The sequence below is a fragment of the Haemorhous mexicanus genome, chromosome 1, assembly GCF_027477595.1.
Source record: "Haemorhous mexicanus isolate bHaeMex1 chromosome 1, bHaeMex1.pri, whole genome shotgun sequence".
NCBI lineage: Eukaryota > Metazoa > Chordata > Aves > Passeriformes > Fringillidae > Haemorhous > Haemorhous mexicanus.
The window spans coordinates 69,488,197-69,512,917 of NC_082341.1; the positions used below are offsets into that span (position 1 = coordinate 69,488,197).

Below are 24,721 nucleotides of genomic sequence, written 5' to 3' on the forward strand. Positions count from 1 at the left end.
AGGGTTCTCTCGGTAGCTCTGGACATCAGGAGTGATGTGCTGAGCTCCCACAGGTCATGCTATGTTTGAAACTCTCTCAGATTTGACTGAGAATGGGACAACAGACTTGAAACAGATTACAGGAAAACTGACAGAAATAACAATTATGTAAGTCTAATTTATCTAGGAAATGCAAGGGAAAAAATACCCACAAGAAAAGCAATCCAAACCAAACCAGACACTTTGGAAAGTATAGGAAGAGCTGGGTCACAGACAGGTGTCCAGCTTTAGCTCACAGCAGAGGGAGGTGGCTGCTCAGGCCGGCTCCTTCTCCGCTGCCCCAGGTTACTGCTTCAGCGGCTGTGCTGATGCAGCTGTTTGTCTAGCTGTCCTTTAAGCCAGTCCTGGGAAATGATCCATTTCAAAGAAAAGACATGCATTTCAGGGGGAATGCATGGTGGGGGTTTTCTTAACCCAAAGGTCCTTAAAAAAAGCCTTTGGAGCTCAGCTACACAAACAGTTGACTTGATGTCATGGGACAAGCAGGTGTAAGTCTCCCTGTGGGTTTGTGAGGAATGACGGGGAGCTACACCAAAGGGCTCTGCTAGAGTCCAAACAGTTGTGTGTCTGTAACCTGAAGTGTTCCTCTTCTTCTCAAGTGCACCAAGACCATGAAGTGACCTCTGGCTTGCCTGTGTGGTGCATACACCCACCGGGTGGTCACTCTGTGGCTGGCTGCCATGCTCACCACAGGGTACTGTGGCACTTCCTTTGCACCCACCAGTTTTGCCAGACCTAGACTGCACTGACCTTTGCCAGTTAAGCTATATCACACCTATTTCAAAATTTAAATAATGTCAGTGCTATGCCCACACCATTTTAAATGTTAGCCAGGACTTAATGCATTAGCACCAGGCTCATCTCCATGTGAAAGCTGGCATGTGACAAGCCAGAGGATGAACTTCTGGGCACTGTTACCCTGCACTTAGGCCACAGACATCCACGTAGGCTGTGGCAGAAGTTTCTGTCTCCAGCTCTCCCCTGGTGCCAGAGGTTCCTGCTGCTTCAGATCCAGGGAGTAAAGCTGTGGGTTGACCACTTCCTGTCATTTGGTGGCAGCTTGTAATGTTGAAATACTAGGCCCCCTCTGGATAAAGGCAGGCTCCCCCTCTAACCTACCTCATTCAGGCTGAAAAACTGTGAAAAGCATTCAAGCACAGTTGAGCAGAGCAGGCCTGAAGGGATGGTAGCCACAGGCTGGGCTGATGGACTTCTCCAGCAGCACCTCAGCTTGGGAGGATGTGCATCTGTAGCCCAGTCCCCTGTGCAGACATTGTTAAATTATCTTTGGAGGGTTTATTGCAGGGACAAATGTTGCTTGGTACTAGCATGAAACCACACAGCTCCTCCTTTGGGCTGGCATTGTCCTCCAGCTAGTGTGGGCAGCTATTCAGATCCTCCATATGTCTGCTTAAAATGGGTACACATCACCTTGAGCGTGCTGAGTGGGAGGGAGCTCGCCCATCTCTGAAACACAGGTAAGCTGCTTCGCCGCTGATTGCCAAGCAAAACATCTTCATGGGGAAGCTTTCTGCTGAAACCAAAGTGAAACTTACCCTTAGCTCTCTTATTGCTACCTCTGGAGTCACCACATCCTTCTCTTGCCACCAGCACCTCATTGTTTAGAAAGTGGCAACAAGTGATGGTGCTAAGCACCGAGAATTGGGTCTCTCTTTGTTTGTGGGGGAAGAGATGAATTTTTGGAGGGGTTAAAATTTGCTCTTTGAAAGCAGTGAACACCGAAGGGTCCACCTGGGGAGAATGTTCCTGGCGTGCTGCAATTTTGTGTTGCTTCCCTAGGTTTCTTGTGGAGACAAGCCCCAAGGAATCTAAAGACTTGGCTTATTTTCCTGATCCTGCAACAGATTCCCTGCCGTGCCCAGCCAAGGGCATTTAGGATCACATTTTCGTGCATGGGCTTTAATTTTAGCTTGAGATATCCAGAATCTGTCTTACACGTGTATTAATCACTTACAGCTCTAGCCAAAGTGAACAGAAGCTGCCTGTACATAGAAGTGCACTGAAAATTAGATGTTACTTCAAAAAACAGGGCCAGGTCTGTCTTACTCAGCTTGCTCCTACGTTCACTGGACGTAGTAACACCTGTCCAGCTGGGGAGACATCAAGATTAATTTTTATAAAGCATGTGGAATGATTAATTATTTTTTAAACATTATTTGCAAATGTAACAGAGAAAATCTCTTGGAGCATTGTTTCTCTTGTTTGGAAATTTTTATTGGATTCAAATAAGAATAAGCATAACCTCCTTCATCAGCAGGCTTGCTGACCATAAAGAGTTTTGTTTTGCTTTCAGGGATAAGGGCATGAGATTTTGGTTTCTTTCACTTGTTTATGGCACGAATTTGCTACACATAAATCACTGCAGGTCAGAACATTGCTGTTCCCTTAGCATAAGGTAAGAGAGCACAGAATCACTCTTTAATGTTGTGCAATTGGACAGGATTTGGCTTGTCCCGATTTTGTGTTTGGAGAAGTCAGGCTGCCCTTTGTGCTTGATGTTTTACCTCTTTTCTCTTGAAGGTCCAGTGGAGAAATCTCACTAGGTGCTTTTGCATCACTCACTCACTGCCTGATCTTTGTTTTGCTGAAATTAAAGTACAGCTTCCTAGTCTGTGGCTCACTGTGGGATTTCCCAGTGTTTCACCAGGCTGCAGTCTGATGTACTCTTCAAATACTGACAAAAGTAGTTGTATTATCTCTACACCTGGTCCAAAGTGCATGTGGCTGTAAGGCAGACCAGTTCAGGGGAGAAATCTGGCTCAGAAAACGACAGTTTCTGTTTTTCAGTCAGTTTAGTTTTGTGTGCTTCAGTTTGATGGTAGAGCTGAGCAGCAAGGGCAGGTGCAGAGAGAGAGAGGGAGTCAAGCCCCAGTCCTTCAGGTGTCCTTGCGTGGCGGTGTTTGCAGAAACAGAGGCAGTCTTACTACCCTCTGTGTATCCATCTCTCTTGCCACTATCTCTTGGGGGGTGCGTGGGTGGGGTGGCAGAAGTTAATGTTACTCAGTAGCCAGCAAGCAATGGGGATAAAGACCCATATTGTGCCTTTCTGATCCCAAGGCTATCCCCCTCCCCCCTTCCATTCTTTGGTTTACTCAGCAGAGCTACCCTGATTCACATAAGCTAACAATCTGTTTGAGAAGAAACAATTAGGCCCATAGAAGTTGTTGACATCTTATTTTCATTTTTTTCAATGGCATAATGGGTGCTCCAGTCCAGCTTGTCCTTTTGTGTTCTCCATCCCAGGCATTCCTCCCAGATGCAAAGTCCCTGTGAGGTTGGGGACAGAACAGTGGCTCTCCCAAACATTTTGGACCGAGAGACTGCTAGTGACGCTTAGCATTTCTCACAGAACACGATGTGGCTGCCGAGCAGGCTAGTAGTTGAAAACACTGCTGAAACCAGGCAGGCTCCCCAGGCCAGCTGCGGGCCACTTCCCGTGCCCTCAGAGCTCAGTGCCGGCATTGCTGGGACCAGCCGTAGGGGCTGGGGAGGATGGAGTGTGCTTGCAGGAGGCTACAGGAACAGCTCGGGTGTCTTTTCCAGGAAGTTGGGTGCACACTCCCCGCTTCTTCTTTCTCTGCGGTCTTTTGGAGTTCAGCTTAAATCAGATCTGGAAAACAGCATCCTGCTGCAGAATAGCCAACGGTCCGAGAAACAGACTCCTACTATAAAAAATCTTACGGGAGCCAGATGCCCCCGACCCTGACAGAGATTGATCAAGTGGCTGGTGGTATCACCTTTCACTTTGCTTTGGCACGGGGGGAAGCCCGGAATGATGGGAAGTTTTCAGTGGTACTTTCAGAAAGTATTTAAGTGTTGTTGTTGTTGTGTTTTGTTTAAGTGCTGCAAACAGGAAATCAGGTCATTCTACATCACACAGTGCAAGCACAGAGACAGAAAGGGAGGAGGAGGGTGGGTAGCAAGGAGCACTCACTCCTGAGGAGCAACCCGTCCTAACTGCAGCACGCTGCAGATGTGTGCTTTGTCAGAGGCTGGAAAAGTTCATCGCCATGGAAGGGAAATCTATGAGACGTGCCTCCTGGAGGTATGGGAGGCTCTGAGACAAGCCTTCCGGGACAGGGGGAATCTTTAGCCAGAGAACCGCTTTGGAGAAAAGAGACAGAGATGCCCGGGTGTGCCACCACCAGCCTTTGCAGAAGCGGTGCGCCAGGCCTTCCCGCGGGGTGTTTCCGCAGCGGCGGCAGAGTCCCGCCCGCCGGTCAGTAAGTGCGGGATTGTCCCTGGGAGCGGGGCGCGGGCAGGGATCGGCAGCCGGGGCCGGCCGGGCGCTCCCGGCAGGTGCTGCCCGCGCCGCCCCCGAGCGCCGCCAGAGGGCGCTGCGCCGTGCGCGCCTCCGCGCGGGCGGGGCCGCGCCCGGGCCGCCCCCGGCCCGCGGGCACCGAGCGGCGGGGACAGCGGCGGGGACAGCGGCGGGGACAGCGGCGGGGACAGCGGCGGGGACAGCATCGCCCGGGCACCGCATCCCGCCGGCCCCTCGGCTGCACGCCCTGGGCGTGCCCGCTGTCCCGTCCTGCGCCGAGCCGCATCCCTTTTAAAGACATCGCTGGGCACAAAGGCGGTCCCCGAGAGCAGGATCCTAGGCTGAAAGGAAATTTTACTGGAATAAGTAAATAGCAAGGGTTTATAGCCTGTTACGCTAGCAGAGCGTTTGCTCATCCTGCTGCAGTTTGCAGTGACCAGATACGGGTGGATACTTGTTGTCTTCCTTCCTCTTTATATTTACAGCAAAAACTTAGTGAAAAGAATAACAGCATCAGAGAAACACAGGGAGGAAAAAAAAAAAAAAAAAGGATGAGGTGGGCCGGCCCAGCAGCCAGCCTCAGGAGATGGTGAGACAGAAGAGCTATTCATTCTGAGAGCCAGTTGCTCTTCGCCCTGCTAGATTATAAATTGGACACCTTATTAAGAGCTGATCCTCCAGCAGCCCCACCCAGGGCTGTGCTCATGCGCTTAACCAGGGGAACGTAATCCCATTTCACTAGTGATGCCTGTTACTGGATAAGCACATGTGCAAGCGTGGCAGAGGATACAAGGAAAACAGAAGCAGCACTCTGGCTGTTTTCTGAATTGTCAGTTTAAGAAAAGAAGATAAGAGTTTTGGGAGAGAATGGGGAGGAGGATGGTTTGCACTAAAATTTGGACACTTCCATGACGATGCTAGCTGCCTTACCAAATTATTAAACCAACATAATTTTTGTTTTTATTTTTTTGCTTCTTTTCTCAGTTGTAACACAAAAATGCTGTCTCTCTGGCATGACGTGTCAGCCCAAATGTTGCTGCTGGAATCAAGCACTGGAAGAGCCTGACAAGGTATAATCCCACCAAGGCAGAGGCTTGGCGTGGGTCTCTTTGGTGATTCCAAGTTTCAGTTGTGATGGCTTGCTTGGCCACTTACTTCTTGGCAGTCTGAACAAATTTAGGCAGATTTCAAGTTGAATGGTTGTTGCAATGAAAATGTCATGGAAATTTTTGTTTAACATTTCAGCAAAGTTTTATCAACCTTGCTAAGACTTCCAAGCTTTTCAACCTTCACACACCTTTTAACCATTTGAAAAGTTGTCTACCTTGCATTTGAAATGCATAAAGTTACTGTCAGTTGTTGTCAGAAAAAAAACCAACCCAGCCTGATATGGGTTTATTTTTGTGCTGAAGAAAACAGGATGACTTACTATGAACCTGTTTTGGTGTCTCTGAACAGTATCCCTGCTCACACATGCACATTTTTCCTCCCAGGCAAGACCAGCTGGAGGATTCATGGAATACTAGGTGCATCATGAAAATTCTGCATTGTCAGGGCATTTATTCTGAAGAGTGCATAGATACATGTGGGGTTGGTTTCCCTACTGGGGCACCTCTGCTTTACTTTCCTTGGAGGGAATTTAAATGTAGTTAGATGCATTGCAAGTGAGCAGCAGTCAGGAAATGAAAAAGTAACATGGAAGTGCAACCTTAAAACAACATCCTCTCCCTTTGCAGCAGTGAGTTATGGACATAGATTCAGGTGTATTTTGGTGGTATCTCAACATTTTGCCTTGTTTTGCATCTCATATAATTGAAAAACAATCTTTGGATTTGTTCTAGGAGGAAATAAATTTCGGACAGATCTAATTATCATTACTGACTCATTTGTCATTTGGAAATGTTTGTAGGATTCTCTCCAGGTTCTGAGTTGCTGGTTGTTACTGGTGTGTTGGAAAGCAATGACTCCTCAGATGTTCCCGTATACCTTTATCTATCTGCCTGCAATCATTTTATGAGCTCATGAGAATGAACACAAGACATCTTTGACATCCCTCTTTCTCATTTCCTCTCCTGTATTTTACATACGGTGCTTTTGCCAATAACTCTTTCCTGGTAAAACTCAGCCTCGGAATTCATGCTATGTGTGTCTGTGTATGTGATTCCATGTGCCTTCCCTTCTCATCTCCCCAAAAGTTTGAGCCTCTTGACAGAAGAATACAGATCTGAAAGTGAAGTTCCTGTGAGTTTGAAAGAGGGGCAGATGTGTACATGAAAGAGCCTGTTTGTGCTGAAGCATCAACATGCTACCAGCCCAGCTCACCTTTTCATCAGACACCAGGGAACTCCCAGTGGAGACCCCTGGAAGTCAGACTTCCTCCAGCCTCTCAGTCAGGGACTCCTTGTTCATGTTGATGGTTTTGGTACAGTTGGAACAGAGAAAGGAAAAAAAACCCTGGAGTTTCTCTCTTGTTCTTGCACTTCCGAGATTTATGGGTGTCTCTTGCAGGTTGTGTCCTAGGCAGCAGGGATTCCCTGTCCCTGGTGCACACACCCTCCAAAGTGGGCATTTATTTTGTTACAGAGTAGTATAACTGTCAGGTTTCAGCGGTGTCATGTTCCAGAGGTGTGGATGCCCTTAAAGCAATTTTTGCTAAAGTCATGAAGGCTTTGAAAATAAGAGCAAAGCCTTGAATTTAAGTTGGGACTGAGTAGTCAGCAGAGCAAAGAACAGAGCTTAAGCTTGTTTGGTGGTCTTGTGCTGCTGAGTAAATGGCCAGAAGCACTCTTGCATGGGGTGTTCTAAGTCCATTAGGTTGTAGAAATCAAGCATAAGGGCCAAGTCCAATCTTTTCAGTTACCTGATTGGAAATTGTGCTGAAGGATTGAAGCTTTTGCAGCAACACTTACAGGGTTTTCAGGATGATAGAGTTCAGATTAACTCTAAATCTTCAGTTAGTTTTAATGCCAGCAATGGACATTATCAAAGTGTAAAATACTTTCCTATATCATTGTCAGCCCACGCTCTTGCAACAATTCAGCTTCTGCCAGCTTCATTCATTTGCTGATCTTAGTCAAGCCCTTGAAGAGTTGAGTAATGATGTTATTTGCATGGGAGGTGAAGAAGATAATGTGGAGATGGGTGTCATATGTGTACTGCTGACAAGTCAGTCTATGGTGCCACCGAATCTTCCCCAGAGTCTTTATATAGATATTGAACAGGCTGGGTGAGAGGAAAGACTCTTGAGTTATTTAGCAGGTGGAAGAGGTTTTGGAGGTTAAGGAAAGAGCAAGTGTTTATCATAAATCTCTTTGAGTGTACAAGAGATTTATGTAAGGGATGTCTGAAGATGTACCAGCTCAGTTCCATAAGGCTGTGGATGGCATTTATTTTCAAACAGCTGAGCTGGTTGGAAATTTTACAGCCATTCCAGATGCTTGCTACCAATCCTCTGCTGATGGCATCTTTATCCCTTGCTCTGTTCTTAGAAAAGGTTGTCCAAGGTCTTCCTATCTGTCAGGTGAAGCCTTTCATATCGTTCTAAGTGCAGGCAAGGGTGGTACTTGTTAAGCCAGCTGACATTCCTTATGTTTAAGAGAGAGCACTTTTACTAGCACTGCTTCACCCTGAGTTTTAGAAAAGAGGGAGAGGAGAGAAAGTGGCTCAGATCTTTCCCACAGAACACAAACACTTCCTGCATTGCCTCCTACAGGTCTGAAGAGGTGTATGGGACTGGATGCATCTGCTGGAATAGACTATATTACTCCTGGTTCATGTACATGTGCACTTCTACATTTTGTGCCAAGCATGTGTGTAAAATATGTGTGAAGTATTTATTTCTTACATGAGCAACTAAAATGGTGTATTTGGAACTGTGTCAGCCTCCTGTGTAGGCAAAGGCTCTAGGATGGGTACACAGTGGGGTAGAAGCCCAGGTAACCAAGAGATCATTATTTTCCACTTTTACTAACAAAGCATTTACAAGAAGTTGATGTTAATTATCATACTACTACCGCTGTGGTTAAAGCTGAACCGGTGAGTTATAATAAAATCTTCAAGAATATCCAGTTGGGGCAATGAAGAAAGGTCCTGTACTCAAGGGATCATTGATAAATGGGAGGAAGGAGGAAGAAAATGGGCAGGTGGTTTTCAAGAGATCCTGTAGTTCCTGCAGGCTCTCCACATCCCAAAATATAGAAAACTGTCAAAGAATCCTTGGTGCATGCACAGACAAAACAGAGCAAGCTGTAATACTGTGTGTGGCCTAATGGTAAATGTGTCTGTGTGCTGACAGTGCTTTAACACAGAGAGACCTGCCAGTACTCACCAGTATGATTTTCAGCTAGGGAAATGTGCTCTCCTTTATCAAATGGTAACCTCTGAGGACTGGTGAGACTCATGAGTCATCCCATGAAACAACCTGCAGCCTTTCTGAAATGTGGAGACGGGAACATAGTTCCTAAATTGCTCCTTTCTTGAGCAAAACCCCCTACTTCTCATGTACAACTGCTCATTAATTGTATGACACAAACGTGTTAAAATGGACCACCTCTAATGTCTGAGCCTGACTCTAAATGAGATCCCTAATTTACTGGTCATCCTGTTTCCGAACTGGGCCAGATTGGAGCATCCTACCTTAACAACAGCCTGAAACTCTAGCGGAATTTGGACTCTGATCCAAACTCAAGGCACAGGCTCTTCTCTGAATAAAAATAACTAGATCACAAGCTATTCTGGGGTGGTGACTTTTAGACAAGAAACGTAGGGCTTACATAGGTTTTTACATCTGGATGCTGCCCTCCTTCCAGCCGATATTCCCAAAGTGCTTTCATTGATCTCAGAGCTAAATAACCCTAACTGGAAACTGGAAACTGTAGAACAACTGACATTATTCATGGTAAACACTAGTGGTTTTCTTGGTTGTTTTTTTCCTTGCAGAATATTCTGCTACCCTGGTTGCTGCTGATGCTGATATAATTTCTGTCGTGGCCTGCGATGAATAGCATGAACAATGCTGGGTTGAGATAAGAGCCAACAGTGTGTTGGAAAGCCTTCTCTAAATAGGAATCCCTGTGGTTCTGACTTTCTTGACAGAGAGGGGGCTAAATTGATGTGCTTGGTACCATTTACACGGCTGCCAAAGCTGCTGGTCACCGGTGCCTTCTCCCCTCCCATAGCACCTGCTGGCAAATCTTCTGGGATTTTTCCTGTTTACTTGACTATTTCTAGTATAGTGATAGGAATAGTTTCCATTCATGAAGAATGTGGTGGGATAGAGATAGTTGTAAGGGACGGGAAGCTGGGACTGAGGAGCAAGCACTAAAATATGTTTTACATCCATGGGAGCTAGCTATGTGTGGTACCCCACCGAGAGCATTCCCACTGTGCTCAGCAGATGGATGATGGGAGGGTTTTGTTGCTGTGTTTTAAGGTAAGAGCACTTTTCTCCTTGGGAGCTGCAAGCAGTCTGTGCACTTCAGTTACTGGAAAGCTCTGGACTGTGTAAATTATCATCCTATTGGATTCAGGAGCAAACTAGTTTGCTTAAGATGTCACAAGAAGCTTTCAGCTTTGTCAAGAGCATAAGCTACATCTTCTGACCTGTAAATCTGGGCTATAATTGAAGAAGTTTTCTTCCTCTTGACATAGCTGACCTACCTTCTCTTTGATATTATCCCAACTTCCCCTAATCACTGGGTGACATCTGATCTCTGTGACTTTTGTACAGGATCCAAGATCCATTGTACTTGGTCCAAGATCTCACCTTTCATTTCTGGCTCGTCTAATTTTGTTTCAGGCCCTGGCAAATCTGAGAGGCTCACCCCAAGTCCAGCTGCTGAGCCCTTGGAAAGCAGGGATGCATCTTGGCAGTGTATCTCACCACGGCATGGATATTTTCCTGGAGCAGCCGCAGGAGTGGTCACAGTGTCCTCCACTAAACTCTGGTGTGGAGGATGGCTATTGCCACCCACACACTTCCTGCAATTTCTGCTTAAACACAGTGATCTTTACTTGCTGCCTGTGGTTGGTATGTAAAGCTGCTTTCTGTAGGTTTGAAGCTGCTGCCCCCTCCAAACTGGCTTTTATTTTAGTGTTCAGTTCAGTGATTTCAACAGAGAACTTACCAGCCAGTATCTAAGGTTTGATTTAGGGTCAAGCTAACATATAGCAATGCTTTAGTCAACATAATTTGTTTTCTTTTGTCTCTAATCTCACTAATTATTTTAGGGCTGTTGTCTCTTTTTTCCTCCCTGTTCCTTTAAGGATTTGCAGTCGCTCTTTTGGGCTACGGATATCATGGGCCAAACCCTGCCCTAATTTACACCTGTGAGACCAATGGGACTGCAGACATGCACATGAGGATACAGCTAAAAGCATGCTGAAGTTTTTTGCCTGTTTTGAAAGGTTGTGTGGGGGATGAATGCTGAGAAATGTCACTTAGGATTATAACATTCCTAAACCTGTAAATAATGATGTACAGATAGCTTCTCTCCTAGCTGCCTGCTTTTATTGGTGGTTGAATATGTGTATGTTCTCAAAAATTTAGATGCTGTACTTGCTGTAGAACCCCCTACTGGAGTTAAAATAATTTAATAGCAGCTTCTTACACTGTACAGCAGTTCTATCATCCTACCTAGAACTAAAGGCTTATCTACACCAGGGGATTTCACAGGCTGAGAACTGCATTCAAATAATGCTTGATATTTATACAAGGGTGAAGATTGATATTTAGGTTTGGTTTTATTGATGATTTTTACTGTTCAGAATTTGATTTGGCAAATTTTAAAATCTTCAGTTTTCTTACTTTCAACTTTTTTTTTTTTAATAACGGGAAGATTTAGTTTGAGTTTTGCAACTTACCTAATGCAATACAAGGGGACAAATTTACAATTAAAGTAGCTTTGAAATAGGAATAATAAAGCAGCTATGCCACATTTAAACATGCTGTAAAATGTTTCAATGCACTCTACCAGGAACTTCTTGTCTTCCTGATTTGCTTCCTAAGGAAAATCCTGACCAAGTCAGCTGGATTTTGTGATGTGTTTTGATTCCAGCAGAGCAGTATTCCAGCAGAGATTTCTTTTCCTGGTGGGTTGAGATGAGCAGGACCAGCAGAGCGTCCTATGCAGAGGGTGTTATTTCAGAAGAAGAGTGCTCCCTTACTCACAAAGAGCAGTGATCCAATGTGCCTTCCTTCCGTCCGGGGGCAGGAGTGGGAAGGAGGGAGGAGAGGGGGAAAAAGGATGCTTCCTTCCCAGAGCTCGGGGCTGCTGGCCAAGAATGTACGTCTAAATTCAAGCCCAGTGAGTGCTGTGCCAGATCCAGAGAGTTTGGAGTCCCTTTGTCCAGAAGCTTGCAATCTGTGAGGGAGTTGCCAAATGGGATATGTGGCATCCATGTAATATATCTGATGCATGAAGACTGGTTCCTACCGAGCTTACTGTATGGCCTGGGGCAAAAGTACTTCTGATTCCCTACATGATGCAGGGATCACCAGGCCACTGCTGTTCTCTGTAAACCCAGCTCAGATGGCAGCTCAGGACAGCTCCTGCCTCGGGTCAGGCTGAGGCAGGTGGCGTGCACAGGGAGAGGAAAGGCGCTGCTGTGTTTGACCCTGCTCTCCCTCTCTGGGAAGGGAGGACCTGGTGCCTTTTGCATTTCTCCCCAGGCTGAACCATTAAGTCTGATGACAGAAATGAACCTTCCCCCCTGGACTTGGGCCAAAAGGCTTTTTTTTCATTCCCTTCCCCTCCTGTCTCTTTCATAACCGTCATTTCCCCGTATCTCTGGAACATATCACGTACTACTGTCATGTGCTCTAGGTGTGCACCCCGTTTTTTCTTCAGCTATGTCCTGCCTCCCATCTGTTCGATAAGAGCCTCTCCTTGTCTGGCTGATGCCTTTTTGCCACAGATGACAGGGTGGACTGAAGCCATTGCTCCTGCCCCAAGGGAGAGCCTCCACACTGAGGAGGGAGGGAAATCTGCTCGGGAAACACCACCTACAAGCCTCCATGTCAGCAGGGCTGCAGCAATTCCTGTGGGATGAGAGTGTCTGTGCTCCTGTGTCTCACTGGAAAGTTCAGCCAGTTGTGCTTGTGCAAGCCCCTGGAGGGTTTCTGAGGTTGAGCAGGTGTCAGCGAGGACACAGCCTGGGTTGCAGAACTCCTGCAACAGGCTGTGCCAGACAGAGAGGGACCTCACCTTAGTAACAATTGCTTTTGTGTTCCATAGGGTTGCAAAATGGAGGACAGGAGGCAGGGGGAACCCTGTTTGATGATGCTTCCCAAGCCAGTGGTACCCAGTTTGGGTTTTCCATTTTTATACTAATGGATTCACATCAAATGCCAAGGTTGCTGCGGGCTGCCCATGGAACAACTCTGATACAGGACGTGCCATTGTAGAGCCCTGTGCCCAAGGCAGAGGCGCAGCAGAAGTAATGTGGTTTGATGCAGTATGGTTCTCTTAGGGTTGAATTCCCACTTACGCAGTTCTGAAAGGACCCACCAGGATGTGTGGCAAGAGGTTTAATAGCCCAAGTCCATGCCATTGCTAGAGAGACTAAAGGAGATGTGATCCCTCCATCCCTCATCCTCCTAAGGTCAGTGATGATCCCAGCACATGTTTCAAGAAGATTTCTGGGGCTTCTTGTCAAATCCATGCTCCTGCACTGACAGCGAGAGCTCTGGACCAGAAAACAAAAGCTAAAGCTTTTCCCTGGGGCTGCCCCTGAGCAGCTGTGCTGTCTCCTGGGCCGCAGCTCAGCTGCCCTGGCTCCACAGGCAGCAGCCCTGCTTGTCCCTGCAGTGAGTGCCAGGAGGCGGGTTTTGGCTGTGAAACAGAGCATGGTCTATGCTGTCCTTCCTGGATCAGGGTCCAGAGAGCATGTCCTTTCCCTGCATCTCACCGGCACGGGAGATAACCTTTCCCCTGCACCTCACCAGCGTGTGCATCTTCTCTGTTCACATCAGGGCTGCTTTTTCCCTGAGCCCAGCAAACAATCCCCTGCCTTTCTGTCCCATGCTGGCCTGGAGCAAAGCTTTCTGTGTGAGCCTCGCAGGCAAGTGTGACTTGTTTCTAGCATGCTACAGGCAGGCCTCTATTCAGATGAACGTCCCTGTTAAATATGCATGAATCTGATTGACTACGACTTCCTAGCTGTCCAGGTTTTATTCCTTTTTATTAATTTGTGGATGCCTCCTGCTAAAGAAGGAGTCGTAACCACGTCTCAGTGAGTTTTGACTCATTTGAGGGGCTGCCCTTAATCTGCCTATCTTTAAAGTTCCTTCCCCTCCTCCTCCACTCCATCCCCCTCTGGCTCATTTCCCCCCCTCCTCTCTCTCTGCAGCTGCTGGACAGCTTTGTGACCAGCAGTTCGGATGGCTCTTTGCCACTCTCCCATGATTGCTGCCGTGTGCTCTTTCCCTTATGCCTGTTGTGCAGTCAAAGAGGAATTCTCCTCTGCGGAGAGAGAAGCAGGCGCGGCTGTCTCTGGGCTGAAGTGGGAGCTCGTGCTTAGCTCTTACTCCATGAAAAGCCTGGCAATATTTTTTTTATGGCGACCATGTAGACTTGGCAAGCAGCAGCAGCTTTCTCAGCCCAGCTGTTGGCCGCCTCTCTGCCGCAGGTTTTTGCAGGCAAAACGTGCTCGCACCTCGGCCGTGGCCATGTGGAGCCTGGCGGCTTCCCAAGGGCCACCGATGCCACAGCCGCTGTGGGAGGGTGGTCAGCAGAGCAGTGGGAGATGCTTTGGGGTGGGCAGGATTTTGTCCTGCTGGCTCCAGTCAGGAGAGGGGGTGAGTGGCAAGGGGCAGCCTTGCAGCTGGGGAGGGGGGGCTTGTTGATGCTGCAACAAGTGGTGAAGCTGGAACAGGAAGCTGGTGCTTTGCAAACAGATTTATTATTGTGAGTGGGGCAAAAGTCCCAGGGACAGCGGTGCCTGTGTGTGGGCAGGTTCGACTTGTATAACCTGCCTTTGCTGGGACTTTGGATGGGATTTTCAGTGGCACAAAAGGAAGTTCAGTGCCTGAATCCTGCTGTGTTTTGCCTTTTAAGCTTAATGTTGCTGTTTCCCTTCCTCTTCAGGCCTCAGGGAACCCTCCCAGGCAGGCCATGCTTGCAGCGATGTGAAGAAAGAGCAGGTTTTGCCAGAGAGACCTCCACGTGCACATGCTGGCACACAGGCTAGAATGCCACCTGCTGAAGTGGTGGCTGGTCAGAAACAACACCAAAGCTCAGAGGAAATCAAGGACTTGGAGATTTTGCATCCTGTCCCAGCTGCATGTATCCTACCAGTGTGTTTTGGGGAAGCTGGTGAGCCAGCCAATGCCGTGGACACAGGATAAAGGACATCTCCAGTGCCCTCTTATGTTCCCTGAAGATTTTGTCCTGGGTGGCAGTCCCCCCACAGGGATGTGCACAGGCCACTTGGATGGGCAGGTGATGTCAAATGTCCTTGTCCAGCCTAATTCAGGAGGGCATGAACTGAAAAAAGAAGTGTTTTCCTCTTGCGTGTTTTCCTGGGAGTAGCAGTGGCACTAGCTCTGCCAGGGAGCTTGCTGTGGCCTCTGAGCTGCTCCAGCTTTTGACAGGGTTGCTGATTTCCTGTTGACTCCCAGCCAGAGCCACCTCTGAAATGGTGGTATGGGTCAGGCTGAGATGGGTCCAAGGAACCCAGGGAGAGTGGAGGGCCCTTTGTCACCCACCTGGCCGTGGGGCAGCCTCCTTGGCCACTGAGGGTGGAGGTCAGCTCCTCTGCTGTCACAAAAGGCTCCTGCTGTGGGATCTGTCCACTGGGTAATGCTCCTCCAGGGAAAAAGAGAGACACACTCTTGTCTTTTCATGAGCTAGGAGAGGACTGTGCTGCTGAGGGAGCAGCCAGTAAGAAAAGTGTCTACTTCTCCTTCCCCTTTATTTTTTATGGATTTATTTTATTACTTCGTTGCATTTATTTTCACTTTGTTCTTTTTTTTTATTTACTCGGCTCTGCTCCATCATTTTTACTTGTCTCCCTTGTGTGCTCTTCAGACTGACAGTCCCTTTCACCCTGCTCTCTGCACCTCCCTCCCTGCCTGATGGGAAGGTTGTTCCTCGGGTGCTGGAGTTCATTCCTGTGTGTAGAACACTGTTCAGCAGAGGAAGCTGGGGGAGGGCCATCCTGCTGCCCCAGCTGGGTGAGTGCCTGTGCCAGGCTGCTCCTACCATGTGTGACTCAGGTGTCCCTCACTCCTGCTCCCACACACTCACTGACCTTTTCCTGCCAGTTCTGAGATGGGGCCACAGGCCACCTCTCACACAGCCTGTTCCTCTTGAAAGATACGATAGAATTCCTTTATCTCCCAATGCCAGGCAAGCCTGGGATGCTCAGAGGTGCAGATAACATTGCTGCTGTGTGTACCAGGGGCTGGGCAAGGGAGCAGGAAGCCTCTCTTCTCCCTTTGCACTCAGCAGGACAGCCTGATCATATCCCTGCCCTTGCTTTTATTTCTGGGGGATCCAGTTTCTCTTTCCAACCCGTTAGCAAATCGCAGTGCAGCCCTTCTGGGTCCTGCTGACCGCCTGGCTCTGCCAAGTCCTTGAGGAAGGGGCGGCAGCCAAAGCCAGCTGGCAGGGGTGGCTGGCTACAGCTCCACCAGGAGCTGCAGGACTCTGGAGCAGGGGTGGCCTGGGAGCATGGGTGGGTTCAGGCTGTGGTGCAGAAGCTGCTGGAGAAGCCAGGAGGTGCATGAAAAAGCAGTTCATGGCCTGGCAAAGGAGATAAGGAGAAACTTGATCCCTGCCTAAACAACCAGAGTTCTTGTTCCTTCAGGTCTGCCCCTCTAGGGGCATAGTGCAAATGTAAATGTCCAGGTATTTATGTGCTCTGGTATAAATTCAAAACTACTTTTGGTACAATTAGAGAAGAAAGACTAAAACTGTAGTTACCATTAGCACAGAATACCTGTGATCCTCCCATCTAATACCGCAACGCATTTTCCTGTGATATTTTACAGTGAGAACATAAAGCCTGGCATCTTTCAGTTTTATGATTGAAAGATGTTTACAACAACAAAAATATGTGGGAATTCAGTATGTTCCACATTATCGGATTAAAAGCCTGTCTCTCAACTTACTTACTGCTCCACCTAAGGCTTTTCCTGCACCTGTCTTCACAAGCATCGGAGCTTTCGTGTTTCGTCTGTCTTTTTGTGGCCAGATGAAGTCATCTTGGAGCATGGGTGCGGTGGTGAAAGACACACAGAGTGAATTTACATCTCTTGGATAAAGGGAGAAACCGAAGAAAGATTTCCCCTGTGAGCTGGTTTTTATCGTCAGTGTGAACATCTTAGTCAGCACAAGCTCAGACTTCTAAAATTGTGCAGCCGTGTGCTGTGAGAGCTACAGCCTCTGCAGCTTCCTGCTTCCCTGGATCAGCCAAGGATAAAGGCTCCAGGATCTGGTGCTCCTCTAGCAGGAATGGCTGAACCCAGGCCAGGTGAGTGGCAGGCTCTGAAACTTTGTGTGTGACCCTGCTCCTCTGGAATGTGGGAAAACACCCTCCCATTTGATTCTAACAAATCACCTCAAGCCAGGTCCTGTAGCATGTTGAGCGTCAGTGGATATAGACTAGAGAACAGAATTAGCTGGGAGAATCCTAATGTTTTGTGAAATCATTTCCATGACACAGACGTGATACCAGAGTGGGATGCTGCATGTTTAAGTACTCAAGTCTCCAGGAAGCAAGAATATGCAGATACTCTGACTCACTAGATAAAAAATTACTTGTAGTGACTCAAACACTTGGGTGCTGTGGATTCCTAATTAATCACTGTGCTCCACCATGGGTCCAAAATCCTCCTTTCAGGACCAGAGAATGTTTGTGGCCTTGAGGATTCCTGCTCTGGTGCAGCTGTCTAGGTGGACAGATTAACCCCTTGCTGCCTGTCTGCAGTATGGTCTGCAGAGCTAATTAATTTCTGGGCTGTTAGCACAAATGACCTGGTAGGCTCTGAAAGCTTGATGATGGTAGTTTTGCCTAAAAGAGGGACTTCACAGGGAACACTTTGTTGGGGTGACCATGTGACTTGAGGAATCCCCAGGAAGGTCTGCTGCAGGTTTGGCAGCAATCTCACGGTCAAGGGGCTGCAGACTCAGACTTTTCTGGGAGCAGATGGATCCAGTGGTGTGTTGGAGCTGGGAAACCCTGGGGAACCCTGCAACCCTGCCCTTCTTTTGCAAGAGAACGGTACGAGGTGCCTCCCTTTGCCTTGACGTGCCTGCTCGGCTGGGAAGCTGTTCCCATTGGGCAAAAGGTGAAATTTATGTCTTTCATAACTTTGTGTTTGGATTTTGTGCTGTGCTCAGTTTGTACAGCGTGGTACAGAACACGAGTATTATGCATTGAGATAGCTCATCTCCTCTGCCCTAAGCCCAAAGTGCATGCTGCTGTCACCACAGGAAAATAGTGTGACCACGGATGGAGGCAAAGAATGTTTCTTTTCAAAGTTTGTGCTAATTTTGCACTTAATTGGTATGTTACAAACCTAGCAAATCATAAATAAAACCTGAGCTTTCCTTTTTCTAAAACTAGGTCTTAAAATATAACTTGACTTAGATTTGAGTTGCAAAGGCAAGCTTTTGAAAGAGATGAAGCATGCCCTCATGTGGCAATATTTTTTCCTCATAATACCTGTTTGTTTTGGTTTTAATCCCCGAATAATCTATTACAACGAGTTATGTCATGACGTCAGAACTGGCATACACCATGGGTGTTGTGATACAAAGCTGGTGTACACACAAAATGTTCAGAAATAATTATATGAGCTCCAGCTCTCCTGTTACTTGAGTTCCTGCATGAGTGCTTTTATTCTAAAATAAGACTAGCTCCACACAGGAGTTCACAAATAAACAAAGGTGTGAAATAAAACTTGTCCTGTCCTCTGCTCTGTGGGAAAGTCACTTTCAACAACTGAGAGCAAAGTTTAAAATTGTTACAAAGTGGACAACTTGGTTTGAAACCAGAATAATTGATTTTGAAGCCAATTTTAATCTAAACCAAAATAAACTGAAAATTAAATACACATTCACAGAGCTGGCCTGAATAACTCACTGTAAAAATCATGACTTTGTTGAGCTGGTAGAACTTCCTCATGCCTATCCATGGCTTGCAACTGTGTAGATAAACTTTCGGAAGCCTGGCTCTGCTGTGAGCTTTACATTTTTGACACATAAAGGTTGGGTTTTAAAACCCCAGCTGACATTTCCCAGCTTGATAAATAGGGAAGTTCTACTCTTTCCTGACACAGCATTGTCTGCTTTTACTGTAGATCAGTTTCCTGTTTTTTCTTTCCTGAACTTAATGTAATTCATAGAAATTACTGGATCCCGACAGCTTATTGGGACTTTTTAAAATATTATTTTTCTGTGATTACAGATGGATTAGTATCCTTCATCCAGAGCACCGCAAAGAGTAAAGGAAAAATGTGTGGTGATCATGGGAAGTCTGACTGGGAAGCATGTGATGGAGGCCATCAAGTTTTAAACTTCAAGGAAGCCTTTGAAATCCCAGGGTTTCCAGTGTGCTGCCTGGTCACTGTTTCCATCAGCTGGCCCTTCACCAGAATCCTGGGAAGATGGCACCTGGCAGTCACAGGCACCACAGGTTCCCTGAGGTTCAGGCTCTTCCTTGCAGAGCCTTGCAAAGCTCGCAGGATGGTTGGGGCTGGCTGAAGAGCAGTAGGAGTTGTTTTCTCTTCGTCTTCCTCTCCAGGCTACATTCCCTGCTAACACAGGCAGCTCCCTCCTGTGCTGAGGGTAGTTTCCATGGAAACTACCCTTAGTACAGGAGGGAAATATGAGAAGAAATATGAGAAGCAGAGAAGTGGGAAACTCTGGATCCACTAGACAAGTCTCAACTCTCCTTGGGGGCCTGAATGTGTGCGAAAGCTGTGGGTGGTCTGAATTTTGGGTGCTTGAGCAGGAGGCTTTGGATATTGGTGTGGATATCCAAGTTGCTTTGAGAATACTTTAGGCTGAATGAGAAGTGAGCTCCCTAAATCTCTCCCCTAGGGTCTCATTGACTTTCAGCAAAATTGTCCCTCAGAGGCAACTCAGCAATCTTCATTCATGGAGTTCTCAGCGATGCTCTGCTATCGAGTTCCCTTTGGAAAGGTTTTTGTGCTGTAATCTGCTGGCTGGTTACTTAACTGTGCAGCTTACAGACCTCCACTGGTTGTTGCACGTCTTTTATTTTTTAAGGGTTTATTTCAGCTCCTTTGTGAAGTGTAAGGAAACGGATGATTAGCAAAATTCTTCCCCGTATTTTAGAAGCATTAGTAAATGTTGAATAAAGGGCAAATGCACTGTTGTTTTCATGGGAACTGTGAAATAAAGACTGCTAGATTAGGTGCAATCCTGATCTTAAACTCACAATTCTTACACAATGTCTTTTGCACTCTGGTGCAAAAACTTGTATGTGAGAATGTGTGCTAGCAATGAGCCAAGTAATTCAGCACTGCAGGAATCCCACCAACTTCATCTCCAAGCTGGTAATGAACATGGGCCTGGACACGTCCAACTGGTGTGTTTGCCTGCAGAAATTATCAATGTACAGTCAATGACAGCAGTGTCCTTCAGATGCTGGGTTTGATGCAGTGAGCATACGTGACACTTCTGCTTTGCTTCCTCTTCTTAGCTGTGCTCTGCTTTCTGTAATCTAGCCAGAGACACCCTGCTCCTGGGAAAAGGCGCCCTGTGCCTGGAAAATGGCGAGCTGGGCAGCTGTGTTGGAGAACTTGTGTCAGCCTCCAGCAGCTAGCTGATCCCCTGTGCCTTGCTGCTCTTTTGCATGGCTGCAGTACCTGAGCCAGTGTGTTTCCAGCTGGCAGTGGTGTGCCTGAGCAGGGCTGAGCAGCAACTGCTTGGAGGACCAGAGTGGTGTGGTTGGAGCCGAGGTGCTTGCTGACGTAGCTGACTAGATGAACTGGTTGACTGGTTAAATACTGGTGGCAAAAGAACTTGCAAAGCTGCTTTGCAGAAGTGGGTGGGGCTCAGCCACATCCTCACTGGCTTTGGTATTTGTCCTCAAGCCTGATTTCCATTTTCTGTACACCCTTTGCTTTCTGCTCTCCTATTTTGGCAGGAGATGTTGGCCAGTAGGTTGTGGCAGCCTGTCAGAAGTGACTGGAGACCTTTGTTGGATGAACAAAGCCTATCCACTCCCTGCCCAGCCTGACAACAACACAGAAGGCATGGGACACCCCGTCACAGTCCTCTTGCTCATCTTTCAAACTGCAGGAGATGAATGGCAATGTCACCCCAGGACATACCACCCTGCAGGCACTGCCATGAGAGTCATGGCAACATCTCAGCAGGTGGTTTTCAGGTGAAGAGCACTTAAGGCCATGGCTGTGAATGCTCTCTCTTTTCCCAGGCCCTTCAGCGATTTAGAATGCTTTCTGTTCAGGTGTATCTGAAACAGGTATTACAGGTACACGGCTCCTGCCGCTCCCTCTGCAAGGCTGAGGTGCAGGGCAGGTAGTCCCCTCCTCCCTGAGGGGCTTCACCCATGTGTGCTTCCTGCACTGTGGGGCTCCAGGCTGTTTGCAGAGATGGCACATCGACCATTTTTGATGGCACATCGACCATTTTTGCTTCTTGCTGTACACCAGTGACCCCTGTCTGCTCTCCCACTGAGGTCGCTCACCATGCCTGTGGGATGTCGAGGTGGCAGGGAGACAGCAGCTGCTGGGAATGTGGGGGAGAACAGCTGGCTGCTGCCTCAGCCCTGCTGCCTGGGGGGATGCTGGCTGGAAGGGTACGGGGGGGAAAGGAAGAGATGCCTCCAAGAAGGAACTGGGCCACCATGCTCACCTTCCTCCAAGCCCATCTGCCCCTGCTCATCTGCAAGGCTTTGATGCATGCAGACAAGTGCCAGGGAGGTTTAATCCAGCTGGCTTGGGTTCTGTTAGGCAGGGAAATGCCACCCCAATCTTTAATCATCTGAGCAAGTGCTAGGTGAGCCTGAAAAGCTCGCTCTGAAAATGATGACATTGTGGAGAAAGGCAGAGGTTTTGTCCAGCATTGATCCTGGCTAGCAGCACCCTTGTGAGGAATGGGCTGTGCTGCATGTGGTCCTTCAGTCTGCTCAGGCCACTTCTGAGGTACTGGTCTTGGAGGGGCTCCATGCCTGGCTTGCAGGAAGAGGAGCACTTGTCTGGGCCCTCATCAGGGGAAATCCTGAGGGCTCTGAAGCTTGTGGCCAGGTCTGCTCGTCTTCCACAATGTCCTACAACAGCAGGAATGTTGTACAAGGAGGTGACTTAGGCAGTACTGAGGGTTTTCACAGCACATGGCACACCCTCAACTGAAAATTTGCATAAATACCTTTCCAAGTAACGAGTATTTTCTAAATAGAACCAAAATCACATGAGAGGCAGGGAGGGGCATTTACGGGAAAGGCAGGTTTGCTACATTTGGATCTCATGCAAGAAATGGGATTAGTACTGTCCACAAAAGTTAGAGCATGAATTTGTAAGGGTCTGGTTGAGGAAGTTCCTTAGCACAGATAGAATGACCATGATGCTTTTGATCTGACAAAGCCAGTTAATGCCAAGAAGCAGTTTTTGTGTCCACGGCAGGGAGAAGAGACCATTGGTCCCGATGACACCTCTTCAGGACACCTCCATGTGAGCCCAAGGGACCAGAGAGATCCCCATATGGTGTAGTGATGATTGCTGTTAAAGACTGCAACCAAAACCCAGGAGCCACCCTTTTTTTGAGAAAGAGTTTCAGAGGTAGAGAGGAGGCAGTGGAGAAGTCAGTTTATTTAGAACTATCCACTTGAGGTCTTCTCCTCTAGTTGCTCTCAGAGCATTTTCCAGAGGATACTGCTATTCTTACCCTGCCTTATCCCATGGGGAAAAGCACAGCAGTAAGGTGGCTGAGCTGTGGTCAGTGCAAAGCCTGGAGAAGGAGAGATTGTCCTCCCTGGGATTTCAGCTAGGTGGTTGCTACCAGTTAAGTTATATGTCATATAAAAATATCTGTTCTGTTCTCTTTATTTAGAAATCACCATTTCCAGCGAGAAGCGGGTAGAGGGAGAGTGAGTAATTCCTGCTGCTTCCACTTCTTTTCCTTACTAGTCTGCCTGTCAATTCCCTTTTACCATTTTACATGTGGTCACTTGATACCAGCAGCTGTTTTGGGACATCTCTATCTGTCACATCCTTCTTTTTATTTCAGTGTCCAAAAGTTTGAGTGCACCACAAAAGACAAAACAAAACAAAACAAAGCAAAACAAAAACCCCCACATTAACAAAATGTGAGTTTCCTCCCAGGTTCAGTTCTAAACACGTCACTTTAATGATGTCTAAACTATCCAGCACTTGATGAGCAAAACATTACTATCTTCTAGCCACATTTGTTTTCCCTGTCTCCCAGAGCATTATAGTCACCCAGGGAGAACTGCGTGTTCTACTTCGCTGCTGTAAAGCTATTATGGGTATGAAAAGTTCCCATTAATCTGCTCCACACATGGATGTTTCTGGATAAAGTTCAGTAGCCAGATCCCTCTTTCTTTGTGTGCATCAAACGAAGCAGAAAAATGCCTCCAATTTAAAGACACCAAATGAATAACCAAATAGATGAGATTAATTTTTGTTTAATCCACGTGGGCAGCGAAGCCAATGGCCAATGTTTGTGTGTGGACTTCTCCCGGGAGTTCATTACCAGCCGAGTCTGTAATAAGTTAATGCAGAGATTCCATGGAAATAGGGGGTTAATTATATGCAGAGGATGTTGGCCAATGTACAGCTTTGAACAACAAAAATAGCCCAAGTCTTCTGTTTTGGATGTGGAATCAATTAACGAGGTCTGTGACATGCACCAGAATTTGTTAAGATAGTTGTACTATGAGGATACTTATTTTCTTTTTATTTTTCTTTTTTTTTTTAATAAAAAGCTAAAGAAAATAAGTGGGTAATGGAAGGCAAGGGAGAGAAAGACATGAGACTGGTAATAAAACACTGGACTTTGGCCTGGGGCCAAGGCAGGCTTTTCAATGGGTCTGAAGTTTGGACGGCAGCACAGTTTGCTCCAGTTTTCACTAACTGTCCAAAAGGTTATACCATAATAGACAGAGAGAGGAGGTTGATTTTAGTTTACAGCTGCCTTCTCTCTGCTGGCAGGAGTGTTATGCTGCTGAGATGCCGTAGTCATTACACTGGCGGATATCAGCATGTGGCACGGCGTGCTGCAGATTCAGCTCCGAAGCTCAAACACAAAAAATTCTCCTTGATGCCGGTTGGCACCAACCTAATTTTTTTCCCCCCTTTCCACATCTGGTTTTAATATAAAATGTGTCTTTCTGTGCTCTTTTTTTCCCCTTGCCACATCTTTAGAAATGGCTTCTTTAAAACAAAAAAAAAACCAACCAAACAAAAAAACCCCCCCAAAAAAACCCAAACAAAAATGGAGGGTACAGTGTCACTCCCCTTCCCCTGTATTCCTAGGTTTTAGAATAAATTGTAGGTATGTGTGGTAGTTCAGTAGTGCAGCTTGGGAGCTGAATAGAGCACAGCATATACCTTTGTAAAGGGATGTTTCATAAAAAAAGCAGAGGAAGACCAGATTACTTTTACTTCAGGGCAGTGAAACACACTTTTGGCTGTTACAAGATTTCAAGGAGCCACTTAAACAGGTAGAATACAAATTTGAAAGAAAAAGATCTGACCCTTTTTCACCCCATTTCACTTTAGGACAAGCACTGGGCATGTTCCAGGCATTTCTAAAGTCCCTCACTGTTGTTTTTTTTTTCTCACCCCCTTCTTCCAACTTGGTCCCTAAACACATTAATTTGTTCCTAGAAATTATCTACTTGTTTGTCATGTTTTGGGTTTAGTTTTTTTTTTGTTTTGTTTGTTTTGCACACAGAAATCCTCAGACCAAAGCAAACACTGCCACAGAAAAATGTTGCAATTCAACCCAGTTTTGAGGGAAGTGCCCCTGATAACTTCTCAGCTCCAAAGAGAAGCAGTGGAGGCTGGGGCCACCGAGTCTCCATGGAAATCACAGAGGGTAAGGTTTGTATTACTAATTAGTGGTAATCCTGAATAACTCTGTGGGCTGTAATTTATGGGGTTTCCACCAGGTTCTATGTTCCGCTCCTCAGGGAGTGCCTGGATCCCTGGGTTTTGTCACACATGGACTCCTGGAAACTGGCATGGTCTGGAGATCTGAGGGGCCACCTAGGGCGCAGGGACATGGCTTGAGGTCAAGCGCCCTCCAGTCCTCTGCATCTGGTGGTGGGCAAGCATCATGCCTGGCTGTTGTCCCAAAGGTACTCTTGGGGATCCAGAATGCAGGCTGGGAGGTGGGCAGGATGGACACCCGGTCTGAGGAGGCTGACTGTACGTGGGACCTT

At 47.1% G+C, this 24,721-nt stretch overlaps 1 long non-coding RNA gene across 12 annotated transcripts in view; it reads left to right on the plus strand.

Annotated features, from left to right (window-relative positions):
* The window catches only part of LOC132330471 (uncharacterized), a 52,364-nt gene that overhangs the window by 23,449 nt on the left and 4,194 nt on the right, over nt 1–24,721 (plus strand). The window contains exons 1-8 of one of the 12 annotated variants that reach the window (XR_009487330.1): nt 3,518–4,283; nt 5,306–5,391; nt 10,119–10,349; nt 14,407–15,494; nt 16,314–16,795; nt 20,441–20,683; nt 22,366–22,402; nt 24,232–24,375. This is a non-coding gene — a long non-coding RNA (uncharacterized LOC132330471). Of the gene's footprint in view, nt 1–3,517; nt 4,284–5,305; nt 5,392–10,118; nt 10,350–13,768; nt 14,118–14,406; nt 16,796–20,440; nt 20,684–21,938; nt 22,095–22,365; nt 22,403–24,231; nt 24,376–24,721 lie in introns of those variants that run through there. The other 11 variants (XR_009487320.1, XR_009487323.1, XR_009487315.1 and 8 more) reach the window with 11 other exon arrangements.